Source organism: Protopterus annectens, chromosome 13.part0 (genome assembly GCF_019279795.1).
Source record: "Protopterus annectens isolate FY-2018-M chromosome 13.part0, PAN1.0, whole genome shotgun sequence".
Taxonomy (NCBI): Eukaryota; Metazoa; Chordata; order Ceratodontiformes; family Protopteridae; genus Protopterus; species Protopterus annectens.
Genome location: NC_056747.1, coordinates 246,803,120 through 246,825,538, shown reverse-complemented (window position 1 = coordinate 246,825,538; position 22,419 = coordinate 246,803,120). Strand labels below are relative to the sequence as shown.

General features: G+C 35.3%; 1 long non-coding RNA gene across 4 annotated transcripts in view; it reads right to left on the bottom strand.

The window, feature by feature from the left end:
* LOC122787210 overlaps positions 1–22,419 on the bottom strand; it is an 832,143-nt gene that overhangs the window by 508,299 nt on the left and 301,425 nt on the right. For all 4 annotated transcript variants that reach the window (XR_006362550.1, XR_006362551.1, XR_006362553.1 and 1 more), the window contains one exon: positions 2,318–2,447. This is a non-coding gene — a long non-coding RNA (uncharacterized LOC122787210). The remainder of the gene's footprint in view (positions 1–2,317; positions 2,448–22,419) is intronic.

Sequence of the window (22,419 nt, the reverse complement as noted above, 5' to 3'; positions counted from 1 at the left end):
TGTTTATGTCTTACTACAAACATGCACTGAAGGCCAGATTATTGAGAGTGCACAATGACCAGATGAGTTTAGTCCAGTAGCATTACAGGCAACTGGAGAAGCACTGGCATGAGACGCTTCTTGATGGTCAGTGAGGACAGGGGAACTGCTGGACAGCTAGAAGAGAACTAATGTTGTTTTTTTCCCCAAAAGACAGCAGGTTCATAGGGGAGCAGTATAATTACAAAGCAGTTCACCTTGCAATGTTTGATCTGGAGGAGGTAGAAAGAATCTTACATTATTAATTTAATTTATTTATAATTTGTTAATCAGGTAAGTGAGGTGCTTTGTGGATCTTGCTAACAAAGACCTAAGCCACAAAGTTATGGGAAAATAATATATCTGTTTCTCTCTCTCTCTCTCTCTCTCTCTCTCTCTATATATATATATATATACATACATATATGTATTTATGGTTCCCTATCAGCTCGCCGAAGTTTCAAAACTCCAAAGACCAGATGGCCAAGACCATAACTCCAAAGTTTTGAAACTATGAAAACTTTGTATTGGGAAAGCTGTATAGTGCGGAACCTGGGATTTGCCATTTTCCTCACTGTAGTGCGATCTCGGAGTTGTTATATTTAAGTATCAGGGGGTATGGGGGTGCAGGGAGCTTGCCTCCATGCAAAAATGTACAGGTAAGTTGTTTTGTTTTATTTTATCGTGTTTTATTTTTGTTTCGGAGTTTCAAAACGTCAGAGATAAGGTCTTGGCCATATACTCTTTGGATTTTTGAAATTTTGGTGATCTGATAGGGATCCGTAATTAGACATGCATACATAGCAATACAGAGAGAAGGTTATGATCAGGTTACTGATCACAAGCAACTTAATATGTTTGGAAAAATGGAAGATTGAAAGGTGACTTTCTGGAATCAGTTTTGAACCTACACTTACTCATGTGTTAACCCTACCTCTACCTCCTAACTTAATCCCTACACATAAGGGGGATAAAAACCTTTTCCCTAACAGTACCACTATATAAACCAGTTGGAAAAGGAAACTGTTTTCCTTTTTTGACTGATTAATTTATTCATAGAAATAATAGCACAATTAAATTATTAGAAGAATATTGCTTCATTGTAACAATTCCTCATTTTATAAAATATTTACTCATATATAAATATATACATACATAGATAAAGATATATATGTATGTGTGTTTTGACATATATATATATATATATATATATATATATATGTCAGATTTCCTTATTTTTTCAGTTATAAACTGTATTTATTTGTTTGTTTCTTTGACTTTGGGCTGTTTGTCCATCCTTATGTAAAGTTATGTTTGTCCATCTTTATGTAAAGTTAATCTTATCTGTATGTTAAAGTAATTAATTTATTTCTTTAGATTGTTAAATGAACTTTTCTCCAGAGTTACCTCTGTAAATGGACAATGTCCAGGAGTGGCTAACCCATCTACTAAAGTATACTTAATTAATTAACTAACTAAATGACTAACAGACAAATAAATATCCAAGCAAAGTAGGGAGGGAGGCGTACCAGAAACATAACCTGTTGGAAGTGACTAATCAGTGAAATAAGTCAGCAGTCAGAGACTTGAGATCTTTTCTTGTTATGTTTTTTTGCAACATATGGTGTACATTTGGAATACAATTTCAGAATATGGGTTACTTGTTGTAGTTCTCCAGGCTTCTTTGCTTTTTCTAGGAAATTTTTCTTGGACAGGGTCATGGTGAAAGCAAGACAAGTAGGGAACACTAGCTTGCCATATCCTCAGTGATACTTACCATTTTTATCCTAAGGACCGATTGGCATTCCCAACCAAGTTTGGAAACAGAATCTCTCCTGCATGTGCTTCGTCTGCCCAGGACTTTTTTCTGTGGGCCTTGCCTCATGTATCGTCAAACAAGGTAGGCAGGGGGGTGTCCTCATTAGGTTCATACAGCATCTCAGTTATCTCATCTCAACCTGGAGGAGCAGTGACTGTACTCTGTGATCCTGTCAGATTGCCAGACCCCTTCTTCTGTCACAGGGAAAGTATTCAGCAACCATACAAAGGAATTTCATTTCTATCACTTGTATACGTGGTTTTCTCCTTTTGATAACTACCTAAATCACATGATCATAGGTGAGGATGGATTAGACTGCATAATTAAGAGCTTTGTCATATGAATCAGCACTTGCCTCACTTATACTGCTTATATTGCATGAATCAGTTGGCTAACCTCCCAGATCCCTCTATCCACTTGTGAACAAGACACCTTGATATTTAAAAACTCTTCCAGTTGAAGTAATTCTCCCCCCTTTACCTGCAGGGAGCAATCCAGTCATTTCCAGGAATAAAAATGATGGGCTTTGAATTTGAAAATGCAGACTTCCATCGAAGACATTTCTCACTGTACAGAAAACTAATCCAATGCATGCCAGGGGAAACAGCATCTGCAACATATAAAGATAAAATTCTCTAAACTGTATGTTTTCTATACATCATCTGTTTCTTATTTATATTCAGGGTTTTCTACTTCATTTATAAATATTAAATGAAAACTGTACCAGAAAACTACGCATGACTCTTGCAATATCTGTGCAAGAACCAAGAGATGAGCCACTCTTCTACAGCCACAAGTGGACACACTCACGTGTCCTGAATCATACATTTAGCTACGAAAGGAAATCAACTTTCCAGGACCCAGATATAGGCTTTCTCAAGAAGGCTGAGGAGAGTGATCACTCTAACAAATTGGAATACAAGCTCCTGGTCCTCTTTTTTTTTTTTTTTAATTTTCCAATACATTTGAATTAATTTCATAGTATTTATACATAACATCTTAAATAACTATGTACACTAGTTACATTAACCTGACACTATAACAGATCGTAATGTATACAGTTACTTTTACACACACACACACATATATATATATATATATATATATATATATATATATATATATATATTGTATATATTATATGTATTTATTAGCAAGGATATGTTAGATTATTTCGTTGTTGAACATCACATTACCACGGTTATACAAGGGTTACCTAAAATTCATAAAAGTGTAAGGTATCCCCCTAGTATCTGGAAGGAATTGGTGTACAGAAGCAGTCTCAATATACTTAGAAAAATTTTTGAGACCTACGATTAATAAAATACAGCATATTTTAAGAGATACAGAACATTTTTTGACTGACTTGTTCAAGTATACACGAGACTTTGAGGAGATGCAGGAGACATATATGGTAACCCTTGATGTGGTGTCTTTATTTACAGTGATACCGAATGACGTAGGAATAGAAAGCATCTGTACTTTTTTAAGGGAAATGTTCATGGTTGATTCACATATATTAGAGCAAGCAAGTCAGCTTTTAAGCATTGTGTTAGAGAACAATGTTTTTGTATTTGGGGGAGATCATTATTGGCAGTCTAATGGCATAGCTATGGGGACTTCGTGTGCCAATAGCTACGCCAATGCCGTAATGGCAGTGTGGGAAACTAAGTTTATATTGAAAGGTCTCTATGCAAACAGAGTGCATTTTTTGAGGAGGTTTGTGGATGACCTCTTCATTTTGAGGAGAGGAAAGACTGAAGAACTGGAGCAGTTTGTACAATATATTAATCAACCCTCTACATTTTTGAAGTTTACACATACATACTCTATGAAAACAGTAAATTGCTTAGATGTTAGTGTTGAAAGAAAACTGATGGCACTGTGGTCACTCGTCTGCACAAGAAAGAATGCCATGTAAACCATTTATTAGCCAAAGATAGTATGCACCCCCAATATATTTTTCGAAATGTCTTTCAGAATCAGTTTTATAGAGCTTGTGTCCCAAGAGGGTGTATATTTAAACTAAGAGCTGTTTTAAAATGTATTAGACATCTGAAGATGTGGGGTGACCCATGAAAGCAAGTGTGTCAAATAAAGATTTTTATACTGGATTTTACAGCCATCTCCAAGTCCTGGTGTTTTGCTTTTTACTCTGGATCTGTTTTGTGGAGGACAAGTGAGTTCTAAAGCTTTGGTGGCAGTTTTGTGTTTTTTACTTTTGATTTTGTGTGCTACCTTAGCTTTGGATATTATGGCTGAAGGACGAGATGTTTTAGAACTGGATTATAAGCCAGGTGTACTTTGTTGCAGTTCACCTGGATTATAATCCAGGTGGACTGCAACAAAGTACTATTCAAGTGAATCCTTTGATGAAGGCAATTAATTATGTTTGTAATCCTTTGCTGGACTGTACCATTGATGAAGATGAGACTGAAGCAGTTGCTATAGATTTTGCTGGTCTTAAAAAGAAGTTGCTAGCTTTAGAAAAGGACTTGTTTAAGTTGAAACGAGCACAATTTGAAAGGTTTCATATGGAGGTTTGCCTCCTAGAAGGCCTTGTTCCAAGAGGCTTAGAATTTTAAAAATGCCTTCTTATGTGAACTGTGACCAGGAGTTACTTGCTGGATGGCAGAAAGTGAATTTAGCTGCCAGTACCACTTACATTAAACTGTTGATTTCAGCAGCAGAGAAAGAGATACAGGCATATACGCTGTCAGCTGAAACAAAATATACTGACCTGCTTTCCCTTTTTGAAAATAATCTAGTGGATAAATGCTTGCTAGATGTCCTGGACACTATATCATCTTATGAGCGTAAGCTAACTAAACAAAAATTGAGGAAAATAATCCGAGACCATTGTGATTTTGAATCTGGGTATATTTTTTCCTGGCCCAGGTTCTCAGAAAGCAGAGGTGCTCTGAAAGAGACAAGAATGAGCTCAGAGGAAGTTTCAGCTCATGATTTACAAGCTGCAACTGTGATTGACAAGGAGGGCATGTCCACGAGCGATATCACAGCTGATACAACACTGACTGGTGTTGAAGACAACACCACTAATTTGACGGCTACTGTTTCTTCAATAAATTTGCATTTTATAACTTCAAATGGAACAGGAGCTAGACAGAAGACATTTGAAGTTAAAGCAATGGTTCATCAGTCAACTGAGAAGATGACGCCTTCCACAGGAACTGACTTGAACACTAAATTCCCTTTAGGGGAATGTCAGCTGTCCTTTCCTTTTCCTGTGAGGGATTTAAACAAGGTGAAAGACCAGCGCCAAAGAGGAAGGAGCAGAAATCGACAGAAGAGAAAGACAGACGACCAAATTACGAACCAGGGGAATATAAAGAAGGCCTTCTTCAAGGAAGGCTAGTGTGTAATCTTTCTGACTATGTTTTAAATGAGAATGAACTCAGTGTTTTACAAAAAGTACTCACATACATTCCTACAAGGTACTGTGATTTAACAGATGCTATTTTTGACATCAATTGTTTTACTAGAAATGTGATGTTGAAATTGTTACATAATGAAGCTAAAAATGTTATTAATACTAGTGTTACTACTTTTAGGAAACCTAGTTTGTATGTACCACAGCTAAACCCTTTATTAAGTGCTTTTGAGCAACTTTGCATAGATGATGTTTACAAGATAGCTGCTGAAAGTTATAACAGGAATAAACATGGGTTTAATTTAAGCAAGCAAGAATATCTTGCTTTGAAATGTCTGCAAAAGAATGAAGACATTGTTATAAGACCTGCCAATAAAGGCTGCCCTATTTTAGTGTTGAATACAGTTGCATACAATAGAATGATGCATGAAATGTTGAATGACAATAAATTTTATGTGAAAATTAAAGTTTATCAAGTTAAACAGATGTCCAGTAAGGTAGTCACTAAATTAAAGGAGATATGGCAGAATGGGCTGATTAGCAAGGATATATTAGATTATTTTGTTGTTGAACATCACACTATCCCGGTTATACAAGGGTTACCTAAAATTCATAAAAGTGTAAGGTGCCCCCCTATGCGCCCGATAGTATCTAGAAGGAGTTGGTGCACAGAACCAGTCTCAAAATACTTAGAGAAATTTTTGAGACCTAAGATTAATAAAATACAGCATATTTTAGAGATACATAACATTTTTGACTGACTTGTTCAAGTATACACAAGACTTTAAGGTGATGCAGGAGACATATATGGTAACCCTTGATGTGGTGTCTTTATTTACAGTGATATCGAATAACGTAGTAATAGAGAGCATCTGTAGTTTTTTAAGGGAGATGCTCATGGTTGACTCACATATATTAGAGCAAGTAAGTCAGCTTTTAAGCATTGTGTTAGAGATCAATGTTTTTGTTTTTGGGGAAGATCATTATTGGCAGTCTAATGGCATAGCTATGGTTACTTCTTGTGCCAATAGCTACGCCAATGCCATAATGGCAGTGTGGGGAACTAAGTTTATATTGAAGGGTCCCTATGCAGACAGTGCATTTTTTGAGGAGGTTTGTGGATGACCTCTTCATTTTGAGGAGAGGAAAGACTGAAGAACCGGAGGAGTTTGTACAATATATTAATCAAACCTCTACATTTTTGAAGTTTACACATACATACTCTATGAAAACAGGAAATTGCTTAGATGTTAGCATTGAAAAGAAAACTGATGGCACTGTGGTCACTCGTCTGCACAAGAAAGAATGCCATGTAAACCATTTATTAGCCAAAGATAGTATGCACCCCCATATAAAGAATGCCATGGAAACCATTTATTAGCCAAAGATAGTATACACCCCCATATAAAGAATGCCATGGAAACCATTTATTAGCCAAAGATAGTATGCATCCCCATATAAAGAATGCTATGCAAACCATTTATTAGCCAAAGATAGTATGCACCCCCATATAAAAAATGCCATGTAAACCATTTATTAGCCAAAGATAGTATGCACCCCATATAAAGAATGCCATGTAAACCATTTATTAGCCAAAGATAGTATGCACCCCCATATAAAGAATGCCATGGAAACCATTTATTAGCCAAAGATAGTATGCACCCCCATATAAAGAATGCCATGTAAACCATTTATTAGCCAAAGATAATATGCACCCCCCCATATAAAGATTGCCATGGAAACCATTTATTAGCCAAAGATAGTATGCACCCCCCATATAAAGAATGCCATGTAAACCATTTATTAGCCAAAGATAGTATGCACCCCATATAAAGAATGCCATGTAAACCATTTATTAGCCAAAGATAGTATGCACCCCCCATATAAAGAATGCCATGTAAACCATTTATTAGCCAAAGATAGTATGCACCCCCATATAAAGAATGCCATGGAAACCATTTATTAGCTAAAGATAGTATGCACCCCCATATAAAGAATGCCATGGAAACCATTTATTAGCCAAAGATAGTATGCACCCCCATATAAAGAATGCCATGGAAACCATTTATTAGCCAAAGATAGTATGCACCCCCATATAACGAATGCCATGGAAACCATTTATTAGCCAAAGATAGTATGCACCCCCAATATATTTTTTCGAAATGTCATTCAGAATCAGTTTTATAGAGCTTCAAGACTGAATGTGACAGATGAAGATTTTGTTCATCAAGTTGAGCAAACCAATAGTGATTTATCAGAAAGCGGATATCATATTAATGATATACAGAACAGCATCAAGGAAGTGAGTAAACATTGATGTTTAAAGGCTAAACCATATTTTTCTAGGAGTGAAGACTTTAGAGATGGACACAGTGATGGGCAGAAAGATATTATTGGGGAAAAGAAACAAATTAGACTATCATTCTATCACTCTAAAGATGTATGGATGTACAAGAATGTGATAGAGAAACACTGTAATATATTTAAACCAGATAAGAGCATTAGTAGTTTAATAGATGTGAAACCTAAATTCTCACTGAAGAACTACAAATCTTTGAAGAGACAGTTATGTCAACCTGAGGTTAATGATAGGAAGCATGGCCCTATAAGGTCAGCTATAGAAAAAGGTACAAAAATGTGGCAGATGTAATTTCTGTACGTATATAGATAGTACTTCTAAGTTTGAACATCCAGACAAGTTAAAGACATATGAGTTTGACATCAATGCCACCTGTGAAACAGAGCACCTAGTCTATTTGGTCCATTGCATTGTATGCCGTTGTTTCTATGTAGGGAAGACAGACAGGTCTCTGAAGGAAAGAATATGTGAACACATTTATGCTATTCATAAAAAGAACAAGGTGAATGTTTTGGCTAGACACACTATCAACAATGATATGGAGCATGTCTTTAAATTTTTGGTTATAGGGAGAACATATGAGAGGATAAGGGGGGACCTACGGAACATCACTGAAGAGCTTTAAGCTAAGTGGATAGTAAGACTGAGGGCTGACAGAGGTCATGGATTAAATTAATATATACCCCCTGCATCCTAAGTTAAAGTCTAGGCAGCTTTTTAGGTAAGATGTGCTGTGGAACTGTTTGTATAATTAGTGACTTCTTGTTACAGGCTTGTGTGTGTTTTGAAGAACACAATTTGAAAATGTAAATATGTGCAGATACATTTTGTGCTTGTGATTGTACATAGAAATGTTATGCAATTCTGAATTATGATTTAGATATCTTATAAATAGGCTTTTAGAAGTGTATATGTATATATATATATATATATATATATTTCAGGCTTCTAGTCCAGTTAATGGTATGTACCTTGTGGAATGTTGCTTTAAATTGGAAGTTCTTGTTCACATCAGAACAATGTATTGGTCGGTTTTAATCATGTGTTGCAAGAGGGTGTATATTTAAACCAAGAGCTGTTTTTAAAATGTATTAGACATCTGAAGAAGTGGGGTGACCCACGAAAGCGCTCGTGTCGAATAATGATTTTTATACCAGATTTTACAGCCATCTCCAAGTCCTGGTGTTTTGCCTTTTTTTTTGTCCAATCCATTATCGGAGTGTCTGATCAATTATTGTATAGTGTCAATCAGCGATAAGACTTTTCCCCAAGGGTTGTTGATAAATGGCTTTGGATAAATTCTTAGTTCTTTAATTTTAATTTCCAATAATGCTGTGGTCTTCAGTAGGCTGTAGAAGTCATCCAAAGTTGGTGTTGTGTTTGTATTCCATCTTCTTGTTATACACTTCCTTGAAATTGCAAGTATAGTCCATACTAGATACGTTTGACCTATTTAAATGAGGACCTTCGTTCACATTTAATGATACAAGAGCCTTAGTTAAATAAAATAATTAATTAAATAAAGCTTTTAGAAAGTTAATACCATTCCAAAATGGCTTAATTTTAATACAATCAAAGAAAATGTGGTTCGAATCTGCATAGTGTACTTGCTCACATGTCCAACATATTCCTTTTATGGAATTACTAATTTTACTGACTCTATCTGGGTTTAAGAATGCTCTGTATAAGCATTTCCAATTAAAAACTTTCCAGTATTGGGTAAAGGATGTATATTTTTTTGATAATAAGATATTTCTTTTAATATCTTCAGTTACTGTATTGGGTGTCTTTTTGTTATATAGTTCCAATATGAGGTTTTGGGTGTTGTTTTATAGTTTATCAATATTTTGTAAAATTTTGAAATACTGTTTCCCACATCAAAGTCATTATATATGATTTCATATATGTATTTCATAAATGTAGGTATTTTTTTAAATGAAGAATTGTTAATTATTCTACTTAAATCTTGTCAATATGACAGAGTACTCTGTAAAGTTATCCAGTCCTGTTGTGGAATTTTGTATGTTGTTTTTATTACTTGCATATCTAAAACTTTTAGTTCTTTGATACATTGGAGCCAACAAACAAATCATTTCTGTTCCCAGGAATTAATAATTTCTCTATATATTTTATTTGGAAAGTTCTTTGTGACTATAAATGGTGTTAAAAGATCAAACCAGATTTTTAAATCTATATTTGCATTAATAATTTTCTAAATGAGTCAATGTAATAACTAATCATACGAGTGTTAGTGGGTTTAGTTATGTTATATTGCATACTAATGCATAATATGTGCCATGGCGAATTGTATTTATGTGTTATTTGAACTTATTTTTGTAAATCACATTCATTTATTGATATTACAGTTAGTATTTTTTTCCAATTTGCAGAGTAATTTGGACTTATCCAATCTGAGATTGTTTTAGATATTGATACTTTTATATATGTTTTTATATCAGGAAAGTTTAATAATCCCTGTTTCCATGGTGTGATATAATGTATTAAAGCTATTCTGTTTCTTTTGAGAAACCATACAAATTTTATTAGGCATGAATTTATTTCTTTAAGTATATTCCTTTCTGGCAACAGCCAAGGCTATATAGGATCTTGGGCAGTAAAATGTCATTATTATTATTTTGTTCCATTTTCCCCACAGATATTTTAATTGTATTGATGATATTATTGTAGTTTTTTGAGACTAATTCATTATTATCCTTGCATAACTCAATTCCTAGATATTTTAAGGTAGATTATTTTTCCCTATGATGTGATCCCTCTTAGTCTGCACTTCTTTTTTTTTATTTAAAAATAAAACCTGTGATTTTGATTTATTGAAATGGAGTCCTGAAGTCATGTGAAATTTGTCACTTAATATATCTAATTTTTCTAATGTCTCTTTTGTATTGGATAATGTTAGTAATATGTCATCAGCAAATAACATTAATTTACAATTGCATTGTTCATAAACATCAATTCCTTTGATTTTTATATTGTTACGAATTGAATCTCCCAATATTTCAATAGCCAGAGCAAATAGAATCAGTGACATGGGACATCCTTGTTTAGTGCCTTTTGTTATATGTAGAGATTCAGACGTAAAAGGACCTAACTTGACATACGCTAAATTATTTGTATATATATTGTTTAGGAGATGAACAAAGGATGTAGGAAATTCAAATAGCATTAGGATTTTGAATAAATAGTTCCAATTTAGGGAACCAAAGGCTTTCTCTATATCTAAGCCAATTATGAGTGTTTATTTTCTTTATTAACATAATCTATAAGAGAAAATATCCTTTTAATATTGTCATGTGTGTGTCTATGATATATAAAAACAGTTTGATCATTATTTATTGTTCTGGATAGTGGTATTTTCATTATGTTAGTTAATATTGTCATAAATATCTTACAGTCATTATTTAATAATGATATAGATCTATATGATGTACAGAGGTTTGGGAATTTGTTTTCCTCTAGGATTGGTGTGATTACAGAATATCTCTAAGAGTGTGGTATTCAAGCTTGTGGCTGAATTTCTAATAGAGTTTTATGGAAGAAGGATACAGTTTATATATTTCCATAATTATGCCATCTATACCTGAAGCTTTATTATTTTACCCTCTTTTATGGTATCTGTAATTTCTTTGTAAGATATGGGTGCTTGCAAATCTAGTTTTAATTGTTCTGTTATTTTTTATATCAAAACATTTTTCATATACATTTAATTGATAGATATGTATATTTTCTTTTTGGAAGTGTTCCATATAGTGATTTCTATAGGCATCAAGAATGTCACCTATATCTGAGACATTGTTCTCTTTCTTTTCATGGAAGATACTTTTAATGTTATTATCTTTTGATTGTATTTTGATTCTTGTGGATAAATTATATAGATATTTGGGAGAAGTGGCCAAGGTATTCATTTTTAGTTTTTCTTAAGCTAAACTAGTTTTATGTGTTAGAATTTTGTTGTATTTATTGTTTAATACTTCTACTTTCTTTTTCATCTCCAAATGATTTTGATTTTTTTCAGCTTTTACTGACAAAAGTTTGGATTGTAAATCTAATAATTCAGAATCCCATTCTCTGATTTTTTTTCTATGCCATGTTAGGTTTTTGCCATATATGTAAGCTTTTAATAAGTCCCATATCATTATTTTGTTTATCTCTGCGGTGTAATTAATATCTAACCAGAACTGTAATTCAGATAATAACCAGTGTTTGAACTCTTTAATTTTAGTTATATATGCTGGAATTCAGGAGTTAAAGATTAATGGTTTGTACCCATGTTGAAGTTTTAGTATCAATGAATTGTGGTCTGAAAAGGGGTAGGGAGTGATTGAGAAATTAATGATTTTCGTGTGTAAGTCATGGGCAGCAAATATTTTATCTATTCTAGTTTGGGTACCAAATCTGTGATCTTGATGGGAAAAAAACAAAGATTTATCTTATTTAAATTTGAAAGTATCTACAAGATTAAATGATTCTTGTTTAAAGCTTTTGATACAGCAGATGTACATAGCGGTCTTTTATTTGTAGTTTCAGAAATATCAAATATACAGTTAAAATCTCCTCCTAATATTAAGTTGCCTTTATAATTATTGGAAATGAAATCTAAGTGTTTTTCACAGTTTCTGTTCCAATGCATGAGAACCAGTATAGATTGGCTAGGGTCCATATTCTGTTATTATATTTAACTATTACTAATGCCATAAGGCCTTCTTTATCTTCATACTTATAAATGATTTCTGGGTTAATCATATTTGTTTTCCATAAAATTGTTACCCCTTTTGTCTTTGTCTTATAAGTGGATTGTGCCAATATCATATATTCCTTAGGATTCCATTTGTAATTGTCATTTGTTGTGAAATGAGTTTCTTGAATGGAGACAATTTCTGCTTTGTTCAGTTTTAAATATTTCAGTAGATTTTATCTCTTGCTAGGATTGTTTAAGCAGCGGTATTTAAAGATAATAAAGTTAAATCCATCTTAGGTTATTTAGACTATGTATTTTTTGCTTTATTGTGACTATTAAACATTTTCATCTGATAACTATAAAGTATATGCCTGAGCTTTTAAAGGAAATTATAAGTTTTATACTTTGGGGTGGCCACGGTGGTGCAGCAGTTAGCATTGCCACCTCACAGCAAGAGGTTCTCTGGTTCAATACTCGGCTGGGGTGCCTTCTGTGCAGAGTCTGTATGTCCTCCCTGCGGTCGTGTGAGTTTTCTCTGGGTGCTCCGGTTTCCTCCCACATCCCAAAGGCATGCTGTAGGTGGATTGGACACACTAAATTGGCCCTAGGTGTGAGTGTGTGTGTGCCTTCTGTGGAAGGTTGGGTGCCGGGCTGGCAACTCAACACTGTAAAACTCCACTGCCAATCATGAGCGGACAGTGATCCATTGTGGTGACCCCTAACCGGGAAAAGCCAAAAGAAGAAGAAGAAGATCAGTTTTATACTTTGAGTGTTTACCAGTAAAGTAAAGTTTTGGTCAGGCATACTAAAATGTTTTTGTGAAATAAATTTAAATTAATAAATGTTAATAAAACTAAGATCCGCACTAGCCATGGAATGAAAATCATTCTTAATCTGATGGGTAAACCTAAGTCTATCAGATTATCACTCATACCTTGACAATCCAGAACATCTGAGCTCCATAAATTGAATCATATGGAGAATATCTGTAATAGGAATAAGCAATATTTATATTATTTTGAACAGATATAGTACTATTGTAGATTAGACAGAATTCTAATACAATATAAATGTCTATCTACTTATTGTATAAGCAATTAATATTTACATGAAAGATAGATGACAAGTAATTCAATCATGGCAAAGTAGGATGTATCATATTTAAAACCTCAGTAAAAGATTATAGCACACAGTTATTTAACATATTCACCCTTATTGATGAAGTCTTTCAAAACTTATTACTTAATATAAATAGATGGTAATAATATTTATACCTAATGTTTATAATACAATGTATTTTACTGGATATATCAGAAGTTCTATTTCATTGCTTGCCAGCATTTGAGTAATCACTTTGTTTGTTGCTAACTTACTTAAAGCATCAAGTTTGTTTTATGTGAACATTGATTAAAGTTAGTGCATTTTAATTATCAGTGCATCCCTCTTCCCCCCATTTCCTACACATAAGGATTTTCATATCTATCATTTCTTATTATAAAATGAGTGAAATTATAGGTTAAAAACAACAAATTCACTTATTGTGATTAATGATTACAAGTGCCCTTTCCATATCCATAAATTGCCATTTATGGCATATACTGAAAGTTTTTAGATTTAAATGGCAATATTCTATTTTGTATAATCAGCAAAGGTTAAACTTAGTGATTATTGTCAATTTAATACTATTTGTTCAGAATGTGATTGTTACATTCTGTGACATTCCTAGTTCAGGCTTCTATTGTTTGTCTTGAACAGCTTTGTCAATTTTATATCATGTATAAAACATTAGTTACCTTGGTAACTGCTTAAGTATTATTTATGGTCAAGATGGGTTACAAAATCAGAATTCAAGTTAAAGCAATTATATGACTTAAAGAATTATATGACATAACTGTAATAGTGTAGTGGTTAGAGCGTATGCCTTGCATGTAGTCATTCACGGTTCGAACCTCAGCAAAGCCATTTCCATTTGGGAAGTAGAAGGCTGGCATAATGGTTAAGGTGCTTTCCTTATAAACACAAGTTACAGGGTTGATTCTCACATCAGGAAATTGGCTAGGCTTAAAATATCCCAGAAGGGCAGTTAGCCTAGTACTAATCTATGAACTTGTTATGCGCATTTACTTATATGAGTAAATCATCATGCTTCCCCTTGATGTTCAATATAGTGTGTCATTTATGACAAGTTAAAAAGTAGTGTTATTATACACAAGCCCATGTTATTAAACTGAGAGGCTATTGTCAATTTAATAGTATTTGTTCAGAATATGATTGTTACATTCTGTGACATTTCATCTTGTTTACAGTTTCTGTTACCTAATATCATATTTCCTTGTCCACATTATTTAATATTTTTGTTTTCTTAGAATAGTTTCATACATATATACCATCACAAAATGTAACCTATCTCAAGGTAGTGTCGGGTAGGTTATTTTTCTGAAGGGAAGGGAGCTTTTCTGACACTAAATAGGTTAGGTGAGGCAGGTTTTATGACTTCTGTTTTGCCAAATTTCCCTGCAGAGGTACTGTTCTGTTCACATGTGTGAATACAAACTACTCACTTGCACTTTCAGGGGAACCTCATTTTATGAGGTAAAGAAAATCCTGAGATTCTTTTTTATTCTGCAGTTAGTTTATTAGAATATGGTATTTTATTTAGGACTGATATATATATATATATATATATATATATATATATGAAACTATTTTAAGAAAATCCATTACTGATTAATTACTTGTCAAGTAAATGGGTTCTGTGGTGCAGAGGGATGAAGCCCTGATTGTGACCCAAATGACCAGAGATCAATTAGTGACTTTGTTACTGGAGGATCTGATGCAGGTGCATAGGAGTGAGTGGTCAAGTCTTGCCTCTCCCATCCTGGTGGATGTAGGCAAGTTGTCAGGATCTTATTGTTGGCAAGTGTTTCAGCATTCAGCATGAAAGACTAATATGTCAGCATTTAATAGCATGGACACAGGAGTATGCAGTGCCATCAGGGCTGTACCTGGTGAGTATCCATAAGTATAAATGTGCCATCAGGGCTAGAATTGGCAAGTGAACAGGAACATACACAACTCATCAGGGCTGGAACCAGTGAGTGCAGAGGAGCATGCATGTATCATCAGAGTTGGAAATGGGAAGTACACAGGAGCATACATGTGCCCTCAGGTCTGGAAATGGCAAGTACACAGGAGCATGCATGTGCCATCAGGGCTGGAACCAGTGAGTGCAGAGGAGCATGCACGTGCCATCAGGTCTGGAAATGGTAAGTACACAGGAGCATGCAGATATCATCAGGTCTGGAAATGGCAAGTACACAGGAGCATGCATGTGCCATCAGGGCTGGAACCAGTGAGTGCAGAGGAGCATGCGCATGCCATCAGGGCTGGAACCAGTGAGTGCAGAGGAGCATGCACGTGCCATAAGGGCTGGAAATGGGAAGTACACAGGAGCATGCATGTCCCATCAGGTCTGGAAATGGCAAGTACACAGGAGCATGCACGTGCCATCAGGGCTGGAACCAGTGAGTGTAGAGGAGCATGCACGTGCCATCAGTGCTGGAAATGGGAAGTACACAGGAGCATGCATGTACCATCAGGTCTGGAAATGGCAAGTACACAGGAGCATGCATGTCCCATCAAGGCTGGAAATGGCAAGTACACAGGAGCATGCACATGCCATCAGGGCTGGAACCAGTGAGTGTAGAGGAGCATGTACGTGCCATCAAGGCTGGAAATGGGAAGTACACAGGAGCATGCACATGCCATCAGGGCTGGAACCAGTGAGTGTAGAGGAGCATGCATGTGCCATCAGGGTTGGAACCAGTGAGTGTAGAGGAGCATGCACGTGCCATCAAGGCTGGAACCAGTGAGTGCAGAGGAGCATGCACTTGCCATCAGGGCTGGAACCAGTGAGTGTAGAGGAGCATGCACGTGCCATCAGGGCTGGAACCAGTGAGTGTAGAGGAGCATGCACGTGCCATCAAGGCTGGAACCAGTGAGTGTAGAGGAGCATGCACGTGCCATCAGGGCTGGAACCAGTGAGTGTAGAGGAGCATGCACGTGCCATCAAGGCTGGAACCAGTGAGTGCAGAGGAGCATGCAAGTGCCTTCAGGGCTGGAAATAGCAAGTACACAGGAGCATGCAGATGTCATCAGGTCTGGAAATGGCAAGTACACAGGAGCATGCACGTGCCATCAGGGCTGGAAATGGGAAGTACACAGGAGCATGCATGTGCCATCAGGGCTGGAAATGGGAAATACACAGGAGCATGCACGTGCCATCAGGGCTGAAACCTGTCAGCGCAGAGGAGTATGCATGTGCCATCAGGGCTGAAACCTGTCAGTGCAGAGGAGCATGCACATGCCATCAGGTCTGGAAATGGAAATACACAGGAGCATGCACGTGCCATCAGGGCTGGAACCAGTGAGTGCAGAGGAGCATGCAAGTGCCTTCAGGGCTGAAAATGGCAAGTGCACTGAAACATGCATGTGTCATCTGGGCTGTACTGGGATAAGTATGTTAATGTTTGATTGTCTGTCAGTACCTATACATGTACTGGGAGGAATTATTCACCTTTTATACTTGCCTCTCCATAGGTGGTGACTCATCCACCTCTTGAATGTCATTCCAGTACTAGAGAATGAATGGGTGAGCAAATGGAAAGGACGTGAAGGTCCGCAGTCATGAGGGGCAAAAAGAATATGCAAAGTTAACATTTCACTGTGACTCCACAGAACTGTGATATAAAGATTGCATGGACATTTGTATTTTATGCCTGTTCAAGCTACTGCACTCTCCAAAACCCCTGCTATCTAACACACTCATCTTCAAAGTCACCATTAATTGGTTAATTGGAAGCAATGCAAATGATTTTCATGTCAAAAAAGTAAGTATGTGCCTTTCCTCCTTCTTTTGGAGAATTTGTATAAAAGTGTAATTTTTGAGACACGGTGCTTAAATTTGTCCAATGTGAACAATTCTGTTTCAGCAGAAGCTCCTGGGTGTTATCTTTTACAGGTATGACCACATTTGTTTATTTTTCAGTGTTACCCTGTCTTGAGACAAAACATGTCTGCATGTGCCACAGTGCATACTGTCCATCGGCATCTTCCTTAGGTCAATAATTTGTCTTTGTAAGAGTCTCAGTCTGACCAACTCATTCCAGCAAACAGGCTCCCTTCAAAAATGTTATTAACATATCCAGAGGTTTTGTCTCCTTGGAGTTAGTTATATAATAATTTAGGAGGTGTGGGAGTCTGTCTTTTGTATGGGGGAATTTTGCCTCCCCTACTAAGAAACTGTCAATGGTGTTAGGATAAAAGGAGATAAAAATGGTGATGTATAACCGACTTACAGGAAAATCTCCAGGAATAGATGATTTTTCCTGTGGATGTTTGGAAGCTAGGAGGAAAGAAAGTGATAAAGATCTGGAATTTTTAATAGCATTTTAAAAGAAAGAGAAGTTCCAACATCCTGGAAGAAAGCTTGGTGGCTGTAACAGTTAAATATGGTAAAGAACAATCAGATCCAGCTTCTTACAGGCCCATTTTGGTTCTAAACCATAATTATAAAGTATTAATGTCTACTATGGCTAAAATGGCAAATGTCATGCCAGAGTTGATCAATATGGGTCTATATGGTTTTTGTGGAGGAGAGGCAAACATTTTATAACATTAACAGAACAATGATGATCCAGAGGAAAGCAGAATGTAAGAAAATACTGCTGTTAGTGGGTTGTCACACAGAGAAAGCATTCAACAGAGAAAGCTGAGATTTTATGAGTAGAGCAATGTAAGCATTTGCATTCCTTGATAAAATACTAAGGTTGATTATGAGGATATTTGAAGGATTAGAGGTAAAAATTAAAGTGGGGAGGCTCATCTCTGGTAACTTCTGGTTAAGCAGAGGAACCAGGTAGGGGTGTCTTCTTTCTCCTTTGTTATTTGCATTCTATTTAGAACACAGAACACTGGAGAAAAAAGGGACACAGAAATTCAAGGATACAATTGGTATGGTAATCAAGAAAAGTTCACTTTATTTTTTTGTACCTGATAAAACCAGAAAAGGAGATGTCAGTACTGTGGAACATTATCGTTTCAAGTCTTTCTGGGATGCAACATTAATGAAGATAAAACAAAGACAATAACTGTAAATTATGTACCCACACAAAAACTGGTTCAGCAATACCAATCTTTCTGGGGACATGATAAAATGAAGCACTTAGAAGGATGGGTTAAAAAGGATTATGTTAGGGCAGCTAAGGATATGTGGGAAGAGACTAAACAAAAGATAATACAAAAACTGAAAAATTGGAAGCTCTGTTTTATGGATATGGATAGCAAGATACAAGCTGTGAAAATGTTTTTAGCCCCTTTAATTTTATACACAAATCAGGGATATTTTAATCAACCTGAGGAGAAGTTGTGGATAGCAATTAATAAATAATTGAAGGATTTTATCAGGGAGAGAAGAACCAAGCCAACATGGGAAGAAAAAAAAAGAGATTCTACAGATAGGGATGATGGCAATTAGGGGTACAGAGTAAAGGCAAGAGGGGGGATGGAATTTACTGGATAAAACTGGCAAAGAAACCAAGGTATTTGGAGCAAATAATTAGAGAGAGAAGGATAATAGAATGTGAAGAGGCAAAGAATTCATTTGGACTGCAGCCTGAGATTGATATCAATCCCCGATAGAGAAGGCAGAGTATACGTAAAGAGAAAAGATCCTAAGTGAAAGACCAGCACTGGTAGAGTTTTTAGTAGAATTTACAACAGAAGCTGCTATTAAAAAAATGGATAACTAGTAGGGCATATAAAATATTGCATGATAACTATAATCAATCAGAGGAGGTTAGAAAAGATTGGGAAGAGAGACTGGATAAGCAATTTGCAAAGAAACAACGGGAGGATATATGTATGTCTCCCAAATATTCAACAAAGTCTAGAATATTTAGGATCTTTGCTTGGAATTGTTTGCATAGGTATTTTTTATACCCCAAGCAGACTTGAAATAATTTTTCCTCAGGTAGATTGCAAATGTTGGGATGTGATGGGGAAGACAGAGGTAATAGGGAACATATTTTTTCAGAGTATAATGAATTAACACTCTGTAAAAAGGACTAGGTGAACAAATTGGTGTATGTAAGTTATTTTTTTTTTTTAGCTGAGTTTAATTCTAGTGGCTGCCAAAAAAAGCAATCACTAAAAAAATGGAAGTCAAAGTCAAAACCAAATGTACTAGAAAAGTGAATATAGTAACAGTAATAAAAGAACTGGAAGTGGGATCTTTACAAAAGGGTAAAGGCAAATTACACAGAAAAATGGGAAGTGTGGGAACAATGCATGCAGAATAATGTTTTGGAGTTCGAATGAGGTTTAAGAGAAGGCAGGAATTGAATGAGCTTTGTAATGCTGGACTGACAATGACTGTATAGAAGATTATAAGTAATGTACAATGTTTGCAACAGAAAATATGCCATTAAGGTTTGTTTTCATTTATCCAGTTTAATGGTGGAAATATTTTATTCAAGAAACACATGTATATCGGAATGATTTACCAGTATTTAAGATTGGGCTGTATTGCATGTGTTAACGTCTGAAGAAACAGTTCATTTGACTGTGAAAGTGCTTATGTGTGTTTCTTCAATAAAATATTTCACCATTAAACTGGATTTAGAGCTATCGTTTAATACATATACCCTACATAATTGTCAGTGAACAATAACACTAAGCATCTTGCCCAAGGTAGCGCTTATACTTAGTAAAGAAATGTGCATATACTATTTAGTTAGTATTCATATACTATGTTGTAACCCTTGGACATTTTTGTACCTTTTGATATACAATTTTATAAACACAATTACGAAATATAAGTCATATAGCATATGCTGTTATCAGTTCCACCAAACGTTAGTTTAGTAGTCACTGTCCTAAAGAACTATCATGTTTCAACAGTACTGGCATCCTTTTTCAGTAATCATCTGTCTGACTATGACAGTACAAAGGCACCTCTTGGCATATTATATTTTCAGTCTGGTTGCTATGCAAACAAGTTTTTGTTACAGAACAATGCAAAGAAGAGTTATGTTGTATGGTACGTTTTGTACAAATGCATCTCCAAAAGCTCGGCACATGCCAGTAGGGTGGATCGGCATGGAAGCTAATTTTGCAAGTCAAAGAAAACAAAATAGGATATACTGCAGAAATGACAAGGAATGAGAACATACATATAACAGTGACAATATGGCTATCAAACTCCCTTACACAGCACTATTGGTTACATGACCTTGAGAGTGTAGCTTCACAAGTTATGCTAACAGACTGGAAAAATCTAAATTGCATTTTGTATCGATTTTAAAAAGAAGTGTAATATTTTTATTTTGGATTTGCTACCAGAGAACAGCACTAATCCCACTGGACCTATTTTAATCTCAGCAATGTATCACATAATATTTAAATATTTCATCAAAAACACATTTAATCTGAAACACATTTAGTCAAATCATGTTACTTTTAAAACTTTATATACTGCATCCCTCACCTCTCATAACTATACTAACTTGACAGTTGCACAACCACAGAGAAAGAGAAAATGCTACACATGGTGAATCACTACTGATGTACAAAATTGGGTGTGGACATAGGTAAAATGATAAAATTAATTTAGCTTGTAATTCCAGGAGCACATCTCATTGAAGACACTTTTGGTGAATGCAAATAATATGAAAGCAGTTTGCCAAAACCGCTTTCATTAACTGTAGACACTGCCTTTTGTCTACTGTTGTGTGACCTCAGAGATGGTACCTCACAGATGGTATATATAATTCTGGGGTTGTCCTCCCTCATGGGAAATATGGAGAGGCATAAAAAGACGATATGTCAATCTGCTGATTTTCAATCACACGTACCGTCTTTTTTCCCTTTTGACAGATTGCACATTCAACCATTTGTAGGTATACCATATATATATATATATATATATATATATATATATATATATATATATATATATGTATATGTATATTTATTTATTTCACATTTGTTTACATGGGAAGTCCAACTGGGTTAGTAGCCCATGTTCTGCAAAGGCCCAGGGAGAAAATCTCCAAAATACAATTTAGCAAGCTCAAAAATACAGTTTGACAAGCACACAACACCTACAATGTAGTTACACATTGGTTACAAAGTTAACAGTCATGACAATATACAGGAAGATACATCAGCTACAAATTGGTGCATAGGCATTTCTACAGTGGACAAAGAGTAGAAGATTTATGGAAATTGCTATGATTTATGTTGTTTAAACTCAGTATATGTATGATATGTGTTTTCAGTGTTTTGAGTTTTCAAGATTTTGAAGTTTCAGTGTTTTGAGTTTGTGTTTTGAGCTTTTAGTGTTTTATATATATATATATATATATATATATATATATATATATATATATATATATATATATATATATATATGTATATACTGACAACTGGCTCTGCTCATGCACAGCCCCAGACTGATGGGCCATAAATTCTATTACCTCTTCCCCATATTCTCAAACTCTCTAACTTCTCTGTAAACCCCTTTCTTCTTCTTCCTCCCATTTCAACTAGTGTTATGGAGTGAATCCACACACATATATATATATATATATATATATATATATATATGTGTGTGTGTGTAGATTCACTCCATAACACTAAAAGCTCAAAACACAAACTCAAAACACTGAAACTTCAAAATCTTGAAAACTCAAAACACTGAAAACATATATCATACATATACTGAGTTTAAACAACATAAATCATAGCAATTTCCATCAAGTGTAAACAGGGGGGCAAGCCCCCCTGCATCCCCCATGTAGGGTGCTGCGCCCCCACACCCCCTGCCACTTATATATATATATATATATATATATATCAACTCCAAGATTGCACTTCATTACACTAAGTGCAATCTTGGAGTTGATATATTTAAGTAGCAGGGGGTGTGGGGGGTGCAGGAGGGCTTGCCCCCCTTCTTACACTTGGTGGAAAGTGATAAGATTTATGTTGTTTAAACTCAGTATATGTATGATATGTGTTTTCAGTGTTTTGAGCTTTCAGTGTTATGAAGTGACTCCATATATATATATATATAT